Consider the following 9,539-nt stretch of genomic DNA (forward strand, 5'->3'; position numbering starts at 1 on the left):
ATTCACCAGGGAATTGGTGAGAGGTTTCTCAAGGCTTCCCAGGGAGGCAATCCAGTGAGAATGGTGGCAGCGGGACCAAAGCTAAGCTGGTAGTTAAGCTTAGAAGTTTTCATGCAGGCCCCTACATTTGTACCCTAAAGTTCAAAGTGGGGATACAGCCTTGACAACCCCGATATAACGTGACCCGATATAACACAAATTTGGATATAACGCGGTAAAGCAGTGCTGGGGGGCTGCACACTCCGGCGGATCAAAGCAAGTTGGATATAACACGGTTTCACCTATAACGCGATAAGATTTTTTGGCTCCCGAGGACAGCGTTATATCAGGGTAGAAGTGTACTTTTTGAAAAATGTGCCCTACATCCATATTTAAGTCTGCTGTAGCCTGTTTATTTTGCACTTGCATAAAGTTAAACACGGGTGTTTTGGGGGTTTGTAGGATATGGGTCTGAGGAATCTAGACCAAGGGCCTGTTTTTCAAAGGGCTGCATATGCACAATTCCCCTGGAAGTTAATCTCAGCTGTGTGTGGTCAGCACCTTTGAAAAAGTCTTGAGGCCCTCAAGTTGAAAAATCTTGGCGGTGGTGTATGCATTTATAGTGATTTATACCTAACCCTAACACAACCCCCAAAAAAATACACTTTTAAAAATTACAACTGTGTTTAAAACAAACAAAACAACTTCCCCCAAAACCAGCAACAGGGATCATGGCTAAGGAGCCACCCCACCCAATGCCCTGCACGCTGTATCGGCCCGGGCGGCGGGGTTAGGGACAAAATTCCCACAGGTCCCAGTCCTTCGGCAAACAGGCTCTTGCAAGGGATTTCAATAGGACGGTCCCAATCTCCCCTCCCGAGTGTCAGTCACAGCTTGGCGGATCAGGTGCACACAGGGGTGGGGAACGGCTCACACCGAGTCACGGCTCTGGTGTATCCCCCCCGCCCACCCCCGGGGAGCAGCCCCGGGCAGCTCCCACCTGGGCTCCGCCTCCGCCGCTGCTGGAGGGAGGCGGCTGCCCGGCGGCTACGCGAGGGCCGGGCCCCAGCGCGCTAGGCCCGGCGGGCGGAAGCAGGAAGTCGCTGCAGCGTGCGGCGCCTTTGCAACCGGCCGCGCGTGCGAGAGCGAGCGGAGCCGGCCGCTGTAAGTGCCCCCGCGGCCCTCCTCGCGCCAGCGTCTCCCCAGCCGCCGGCAGCAGCGACGGGCTCTGGTGCTGAGTGTCTCCGCGCAGCGCCCGCAGCCGGCTCCGCCCCGGCCCGGGAGCCGCGAGCGGGACAGCCCCGCTGGGCGCCCGTGGCGATGGCTCTGGACCCCCCCCCCCCCCCCCCCCAGGCCAAGCCCGGGGCCCCCCGCCCTCGGCGGCCCCGCGGGCGGCTGGGCTGAGCAGCTGCCCCAAGGCCTCGCCTCTGCCCCCGGCCACGAGGAGAGGCCTCGGGCCCCAGGCTCCCGCATCTCGGTACAGGCCCGAGGCCAGGCGGGATCTAGGTACGGGGAGGAAGGGGCCGGCTGGGAGGCTGCCCCGGAGATAGACCCCGATGGGGGGGAAAGGGTGGCCCCACCTCTGCACGGGGATTTATTTTTGGCCTAGCAAGTGCTGGGCTTTAGGTCGCTGGTATTTTATCCCGTGGAGAGCAGCGGCCCCTTCGCTGCATGAGCGAGGAGGCCGCCGCCGGCTGGCGGAGCACCCTGACCGCTCCAGCTCGGCTGTGGTGTAACAGGAACTTCTCGCCTTGGGTGGTAGCCACGGGCGGGGCGTGTTTCAGCCTGGCCCTCACGTGGCTGCACATCGTTCAGTAGCCCGCTTATAACTTGCTTGTGTTGTGCTCTAGCAGAGGCCAGGGCAATATTGCATCAGGTGGTCCCTTGAAATGGTTAATTTGAAGGTGTAGAAAAGGAGATGGGAAATCTACCTCGATTGTGGCAATTCTGTGTGCCGCTTTCATGGGGTCTTGTCTCTCTTTTTTTGGTACGTGCTCTTAGTTTCACAGTGACACACAGGCCTTGTCTTTGCTAGGGTTTTTTCCCTAGAATTTCCCGTCATTGGACGCCGGACATAGTAAAGGTGGGCGCACTGGTATAGCAGCTCAGAATCCTGGGGGACTCCTGGAGAGACTAGCCTGGAATCTCAGTGAAAAGTGCGGTGTGAAAGTGAGAATCTGTGTTACTGTTTGAGTCGATCTGCTGCAGATTACAAAGGTTGACACTCTTTTGAGTTAGGGTTTGAATTAAGTTATGCACACAACCAGAAATGTGTGTGGGATTTTTTAAATTTTGAAATAAGCAATGAAAAGACTTCACCACAAGTCTGATAATGCCAGTGTATGGCTATCTAGCATGCATAAGCGCATCTATATTCTAATAGATAGTTCTATTTGTGCTATTAAAGATGCATGTTTAAGGAATTGTGTGTTCCAGCCAAAGAGTATAATTTTGATAAGTGCTTAAGTGACTTAGGTGCCTAATTCCTATTTTCAGATGTCATGTGGGAACTTGAGTCTCATTGACTTTCAGTAAGACTTAGGCTCCTAAGTCACAGAAAATGTTACCTTATGTCACAAGAGCATCTGCCTTAACTCTGCAGAGTTGGCATGATCTCTTGTTCCACGTGATGGCCTATCCATAACAAAAATATGTAGGATTTATCAAGCATGGAGTGGGTTTAATTGTGGTGATAGTCTCAGCAACATGGACATAAACTGATCATAGGAAACATTTTGTGCTAATTTTAGTAGAAAATTAATAGTGCAGTAAGGCACAGAGAGGATCATTGCAGTAATTACTGCCTTATCTTGAAACAAGGAAAAATAAATTTGGCCAAGATTTTTTTTTTAAACTTCTTTCTATCAAAAACCAACATAAAAAGTGTATGTTTTTCTTAGGCATGACTGAAACTGGCCAGAAATAAAATGACCTTAAAGATGGTGATGATGAGAAGCAGCCTTGAATCTTCTCCCGAGCAACTTCTGTCACCTGGGGAAGGTCCACAGGAAAATAATGGCAGGCGCCCCAGGGAATATCCTCTGTGCAGCTGCCCCTGTGCTGGTGCAGAGCCAGCACCATCAGCTTTGTGCTGCCTCCACAGCAACCCTGGGCACAAGGGATGTTCCAAGGCAGAAGTGAATTATGGACAGATTAGAGGAAGGAAGAGGCATGGATGGGGCCTGCACCCCAGCAATTCTGCACCTTGCGATCTACCACCATAGAAGAAGAGTTTGAAAAAGAACCATGCTTTGTAAGTAAAATTAATTGTGCTTAAAGGTTTGGCCTTTTAACAGCAATAAAACTGCATTTAGCTAGCCCTCGAGGCAGATGGTGACTGCTGCTCAGTCTCTAGCACCCTCTTGTGTGGTAAAGGGGCTGTGTGTGATTAAGTTTGCTGTATAGTAAGACTCAGAATACCTTCTTATTTGTAACTGTCTGTCTTCATTGTATACATTCATTCTAGGTGCATCAGTTGATGGGATCTGCCAGCATGACTTGTAGACACACTGGAGAAATCCCTTCTGTCACTTCAGTGCCTCTGCATTGCTTCCAGCAGTGGCTTCACTGGGCCCCTTGCCAGCTAGCATAGAAGCTTCTCTGACCACAGTATTTTCTCAAATTGGAAAGGTAAGCACTGCAGGAGCTAATCATTCTTCATGTTGTCTACTGGGTTCTTGCTGTTGGGGGTGCATTGGTCCTGAGAAGCACTCATAAAGACCAAAGCTGTGTCAAGGGGAAGCTCAGACTGGCTTGGTGTCCATGCAGCCGTCACTGCACCGTCTCAGGTTTTACAGTTCACACTAAGACTAAGCCTTGTGTCTACACAGGTTTTTGTGAAACTCTCATGCTATAGGACTAGCTCCATTCCAGCTCCACTCGTGGTAGCAATGCAGTGCACTAGTATAAACTGGCCAGTGGGGTTTTCACCACCATAACCATGGCTGTAACTCCTACATCATGTGTTGGTGATGCAGTGGAGAAAACACCTGAGCCCTATGTACACTCTTTCTAGCACCATTGGAGTTACACTAGTGTTAATGCAACTGTAAGAGGGCAAAAACTTCTGTGTAGACAGGGCCTCTCCAATGACCTTGAAACCAGTGAAAATTATGTGTCAGCTCTCAGTGGGATGCAGACTATGGGTTAAATCTGAATATTAAATAAGAGTTTTTTCCATTACTGCGGTGCCTTCTGCACATTTTATATCTGTTTTAATATGTATCTCCAAAGCATAATACTGTAATATGGTTATCAGTGCTAAACATTATTGATCAAGTGCCTAAAATAGGGTGAGTATAAAAATGCCTAAGGGCTTCAAACCTATTAATCCTTTAATAAAAAAAAGGAGGGTTAAGCAACTGCTCCCAAGGGGAGTGAGGAAGCCAAGTGAGTTACGGCACTGGACTCTGATGCAGGAGAGCTGGATTCAATACCTGGATCTGCTATGAGGAGTTTCTTACTGATGTTCACCTGGAGGACTAAGAAAGTAGAGCCAGTGAAGTCAAGTTGACTCTACTGATACTATCCTCCTAAATCAAACGGTAGAAGAACAGGGCCTGTCTCTGAGATGGAGTCAGGACCTACTTAAGCTACCAACAGTCACTGTTCACTTTGTTTTGGAAATTCTTATGGCAGCTAAAGGGATGCTGCCAAGTTAAAAATCCAGTATTGTAAAGAAAATGCCCTTGTGGGAGTCTGTAAGAACTAATTATCTTGTTAAAACGGAAGGAATTTTAAAATTCCATTTACCTTTCAACCCTTCTCACTGGTGGCATTGTGTTTTAAGCCTGTCACATCGCATGTTGTTAAATTCACACTATTGGCCTTTTGTATCTTGTGTAACCTGGATTTGTTTGCTTGTAGCATCGTAGAGCCCTTCATTCCAGGCTCCTCTTCTGACTGCATGGTGATAGAAATGGGATGGAAAAAAAGATTGTTAACCAGTTGCAAGCTGTAATTGTGTTTCCTTAGTAGCCCTTGCTTAGTGACTGTCTCTTGGACTTGTCAGCTCTGCAGCTGGTAGATTCATGCTGCGTGTCCACAAAATGTAGTCTTTTAAAACAGCATCATTTGATGCCCTCAAGTGGTGACGCTGTGTACTGGTGCTTTGAATTAGCAGTGGACAACAGTTACTGTAGATATTTGGTACCATTGGTGGCAAAAATACCTAATGCTTTAGTGTGTTTGATCAGGGAGGAAGGAGACTCTTGCTGTTAAGGCACTGTTCTGAGATTCATGAGATCTGGATTCAATCCCCTGCTCTGCCATAGACTCCCTGTATGATGCTGGAACTTATTATTATTATTTGTATTATTGTAGTGCCTAGGACCTCTGTGTATCTCGGTTTTCCCATCTGCAAAATGGGGTTGATCTTTCCTTACCATGGACGGTAGTTTGAGGGTAAATTCGTTAATATGTGTGAAGTATTCACACATTACAATGATGAGGAGGCACTGTTTAAAAAAAAAAAAATTGAGCCACTTCAGGGGATAGATTTTAGAAAAGATATTCCCCCTCCATCCATGTATGGTTATACATATGCTTTCTCAGTAACCTGATCCCATATTGTTGTTCACATCCTTGTCATTCTAGAGTAATAGAGTAAAATATCCCTGTGAAGAAAAATCTAAAAAGTAAAAATTATTTTGACATTCTCTTAAAATCCTAACACAGATTTAGCCCAAATACCAGCACAGAAAGAGTCATGTGCTCAATAGAGCATTTAAAGAGAAAATGAATCCAGCGTGCTCTTTAGCAATTACAAGAAACTTGTAATCTAGTCAATTAAAGAATAAAGGAGTAGCTTGGCTATTATCCCTGCTTCTCAGCCTCCTGCCAGGGTTTGTGGCCTTACCATCATTTTCCTGCTTATCAAAATGGGTTTTTTCCTCCCCTCTTGCTCTGCAGAGACCCCCCCATGAACCAAAAGGGGAAGCTGAGTATACAGTGACACAGCCACAAAGGCTCACCGTCAGTGTTGTCTTACAGTCTTTTGCAGCAGCTGTGTTTGCCCAAAGGGGCTGTACCTCTTGCCCCTGGTAAACAGCACCAGCACAGGAGCCTCTGGGCTTCCCTGGAAGAAGTTCCCAGTCCAGGGACATTCTGGGGTGGATCTGGGGCAGGCCAGAGGTGAGAAGAGCTGGGGTGGTCATATGCTCTGGCAATTCCTTCCTGCTATGTTACCGGGAATGTAAGTTGAGCCTAGCCTATGCAGGGGGCCTGCATCATCCCCTAAACAGGAAGGGCACAAGACACCTTCCTTCAGTGCTGCGCTTGTGTGAGGAGGAATTTGGTTTTGTGCTGTCAAGTGCACAAAGTAAACTGAGGACATAAAGAAAATACCGACGGAGCTCAGGAGATATTAGTCTTGGGTGGTGGTGTAACAGAAGTGAGCAAGCCATTTTCAGAGAGAAGCGTGGCTTGTTTTAAATTTGCTGCTGTCCTTTTACATGGGCTACTCTGACAGTGAGCCAAACTTTCATTAGCCAGTCCAGAGGGGAGAATTGGTTTTGCTTCATTCAAATAATCTTCCTGCCCAAAGGAATGGCTCGGGCACTTAAATCAATAATTAAGCAAATGTTCTAACAATACCATTCTTCTATCAAATAAACCCATATGGCAGTGTTATTAGTCTGCTGTGGGGCTGCCATGGTTAACAAGTAAAAACCCATTCTAGCTCCAGTAGGAACCTCATCCATTATTTTCAAATGTAGGTTTCAGTCTGTAGGGGGGCGGGCCCTCGTTATCTTGTGTAAAGATGCACTGAACTTTCTCTTCTACAGTGAGCACATGTGCAAAAACTCTGGGCTGATGTAACTTCCTACGGCTCAATAGATCTTGTAATGGAAATGGTGTCTTAAATACTGAGGGATGTGTTTAAAGATTACTCATAGTGACAGCTGGTTTTAAAAAACTCAGGTTGCTTGTGCCTCTTCTTCTGCTTTATAAATATTTAAGCAAGCAACAAGCTTTGGATTCCCTAGAAAGATGCTTGGGCTACAGCCAGCCAGTGACGTTTTTATTAAGCAAAACTCGGCAAGCTCATTTCTTCTGTCGTTTGTAACCTGGTAGCTAATTGTTGTGTATTTGTTCTTTTTTAGATGTTTCTGTGGCTGTCTTTGCCAGTCATGTGCCATCCCCTATAGTGAACACAGAATCCTATTGTGCTCCGCACCCAATTCAGTAGTAAACCACCCGGCTTGCTCCGTCCAGCAGAGTCATAAAGCAAGCAACACAATGACCTAGGTACGGTACTTCCACAAGCCCCCATTGTCAGAGCCATCTGAGCCCCTCACAATGACGTATCCTCACTGCATCCCAGGGAGGTGGGGAAGTGCTATGGACTCTGATGACTGCTTACCAGCTGGAATATGTTCTGGACCAGGTTCTGGACTAAAGAATACACGGATGGTGCAAGAATATAGATATGGATGAAAGACTCTTTAGGATGTAAGGCTGTTAGTGGTGAGTGGCATCATTCGAGCCTAGGTCAAGAAGAACACCTGTGTCTGGATGGAAGCCAGCAGTCATTTAATAGGCCTATTTTGGGAAAGCTTCTTCCCCTTCTGCCTTAAGTGACATGGTTAATGCTGCCTCCTCAGAAGGTTACTCAGTCATCTTAATACTTCTCTTATGTTGTCTTTTTGTTTTGTTTTTCTCCTTCCAGATTTTGATTAGTTTTTCCTTCAACATGGGAGAAGATGTCTGATTGTAGAGGACTCTTTAATTTGGCAGATAGGGGCATAACAAGGTCCAATGGCTGGAAGTTGAAGCTGGACAAATTCAAACTGGAAATGATGCACATATTTTTAAGTAAGGGTAATTAGCTATTGGAACAACTTACCAAGGGATGTGATGGAGACCCCATTACTTGAAGTCTTTAAATCAAGATTTAAGGGACAGATTCTCAGCTGGTGTAAATTGTCATAACTCTGACATCAATGGAGCTAAGACAGTTTGCACCAGCTAAGAATCTGGACCTTGACATCTTTTTAAAATACGTGCTCTTGGCCAACTGCAAGTTATTTGGGTCAGTGCCAGAATTACTGGGTGAAACTCTCCGGCCTGTGTTCTACAGGAAGTCAGATTAGATGATCACAATGGTCCCTTCTGACCTTAGAATCTGTGGATTGTTGCTAGGATAAACTCTAAAAGGTGATGTCGTACCTCGATAGATTAGTATTGCCAGACATCTTCAGAGAGGAGCTAGCAGCAGTCATTGCCTTCATCTTAAATTGTCTGCACCCACCTCAATTGTTTCTCTTACTCCTGTAATGCTGGTAACTGATTTTTCAAGGCCTGTGTTTATTCCTATGGAATGTGCATTTTGCAGACTTGGTTCATTCTTGGAGCATCCTCTAGTATGTAAAGCTATACCAATTATTTTGTAATATGAATACTAAATAAATCTGCATTACTGCATTCAGCTAATTATTCTTGATTTCATGTAAATAGCTTTGATGCACTTGTGAAGCTACCTAAAGCCGGAATCCCTCCAGGCTTGACAGCTGGAATATGGCAAGCCTTCCAGTACCTTAAAGTTATTCCTAAGTGAAGTCCAAACAAATAAATTGCAAGTGAAATCAAATGTTGGATCAGAGTACTTCAAACCTGGGTTGGGGAGCCCTCACGCCAAGGGCACAGCATCAAAGACAAGCTCCTCGATTCTATTCCCCCTTGCTGCAGTCGTGAGGTGTGTGTGAATAGATTTGAGAGTGGCAGTACAGTTGGCATCTAAGGGTGTGAGCATGGCTAAGTAGCGCATGCTAAAAATGATGCCTGCGGCTTTTATTTGCAGGCAGCATAGTGCCATGAAGAGCCTAGTCTGCAGTTTTGCTGAAAAACTGAATGCGAAGCATGGGCATTTTATACAATGTCTTTAATGACTGAGCGTATAATGCATGGTTGATTATTTCACAAGGCCTCACTTAGTGGCAAAAGCTGATGATTCACGTGAGAGTGAGGCGTATCTGATTATCTTGTTTCATAGACTTCATGCAGCTGCAAAATACTTGACTTTAAGATTAGCTTTATGGTATTTGTGTAAATTACGAGCATGTTTGGCTTCATCTGACAACTGTGTGGTGATTAAGCCCTTTGCTTTTCTGGTCATCTTTGTACAGCTCTTTCCTAGCTCTTTGTCGAACATAAACAAGAATAGAAATCACTTGCTTTTGTGTAAGAAATGATCGTCAAAAGATACTGGAGTTCCTTGTGCATAAAAGCAATGCAGACTGCCATCCTCACTCTGGGTACCTCTACATTTGAGCTGGGAGGTGTGATTCCCAGCATGCATAGATGTAGCGGGGGTAGCATGGATGGTGCCTCAGGCTAGCCACCTCACGACATACCCAGGGCATCTGGGTGGGTATGTACTTGGGTGCCAAGCCTGAGTCACCGCCTGTGCTACCCCGGCTACATGCCTACATTTTAGTGAGTTAGCATGGGTAGGAGTACTTAGCACCTTAGAGACTAACAAATTTATTTGAGCATAAGCTTTCGTGGGCTACAGCCCACTTCATCAGATGCATAGAATGGAACCTCTCTGGTCATGCAGT

The 9,539-nt window shown here is 46.2% G+C and overlaps 1 protein-coding gene and 1 non-coding gene across 2 annotated transcripts in view; both read left to right on the forward strand.

The window, feature by feature from the left end:
- Positions 1-3,495: 3,495 nt before the first annotated feature.
- Positions 3,496-9,539, forward strand: part of WHAMM (WASP homolog associated with actin, golgi membranes and microtubules) — a 59,482-nt gene continuing 53,438 nt past the window's right edge. The window contains exon 1 of the mRNA XM_024198353.2: positions 3,496-3,609. The gene's annotated coding sequence lies outside the window, so the exon portion shown is untranslated. The remainder of the gene's footprint in view (positions 3,610-9,539) is intronic.
- Positions 4,453-4,583, forward strand: LOC112105520. Its single transcript, XR_002908022.1, has one exon.

Source organism: Terrapene carolina, unplaced genomic scaffold (assembly GCF_002925995.2).
Source record: "Terrapene carolina triunguis isolate 2854851 unplaced genomic scaffold, T_m_triunguis-2.0 Scaffold67, whole genome shotgun sequence".
NCBI lineage: Eukaryota > Metazoa > Chordata > Testudines > Emydidae > Terrapene > Terrapene triunguis.